Below are 985 nucleotides of genomic sequence, written 5' to 3' on the forward strand. Positions count from 1 at the left end.
CAGGTGGGGGGCTTTGGGAGGTCCGGGCAGAGGCTGGATATGTTGATTTGGGTGTATTTCAGGATTTTAGCAACCTGTAGGTCCTGATGCCTCCCAGGCTGCGGAGTCATGGTGAGGAGCCCCAGGGGCAGAGGCACCTGCAGCTCTTGTCTGCAAAATGGGTCTGGGAGGGGCTCGTTCTGCACAGACCGTTGAGGTGGAAGCAAGGTCCTTCGTGCTTCCTGCTGCAGGCTACACGGCCCAGCCCTGCTAGCTTAGGGTGACCCAATGCAAATGTTACTATTTGCCTTTGACAAAAGTGGCCCTTTAGCATTCTCAGCTGCAGTGAGTGTGATGAATGCAGGAATTCGGTTTCCCAAGCCCCTCTAGGTGATGAGGACCCAGCAGTACGTGGGGGCTGGCCGCCGCACTAGGCCCAGTGGGAAGACAGGGGACCGCTGGCACGTGGCACCTGATGGCTCCACCGAAGTGTGGCACACGGAATAGCACCCCCCCCCCCCCCAGGATGGTCATGTCCTGAGCCCTGGAACTCGTGACTGTCACCTTACGGGGCAAGAGGGACTTTGTAGGTGTAAGTGGAGGATCTCGAGACAAGCTGTTAGCATGCATAATCCATGTGGGCCCCATGTCATCACAGCATCTTTATAAGGGGGAAACACACTGAACTGTCCACTTAAAAGTAGTTAAAATGAGGAGCACCTGGGTGTCTTAGTAGTTGAGCATCTGCCTTTGGCTCAGGGAGTGATCCTGGGGTCCTGGGATCCAATCCTGCATCAGGCTCCCTGCAGGGAACCTGCTTCTCCCTCACTCTCTGTGTCTCTCATGAATAAATAAATAAAATCTTTTTTTTTTTAAAAGATCGGGATCGAGTCCCGCATCGAGCTCCCTGCCCGAAGCCTGCTTCTCCCTCTGCCTGTGTCTCTGTCTCTCTCATGAATAAACAGAATGTTAAAAAAAAAGAAAAAATGACAAATTTTATGTTAGA

Source organism: Canis lupus, chromosome 10 (assembly GCF_011100685.1).
Source record: "Canis lupus familiaris isolate Mischka breed German Shepherd chromosome 10, alternate assembly UU_Cfam_GSD_1.0, whole genome shotgun sequence".
Taxonomy (NCBI): Eukaryota; Metazoa; Chordata; class Mammalia; order Carnivora; family Canidae; genus Canis; species Canis lupus.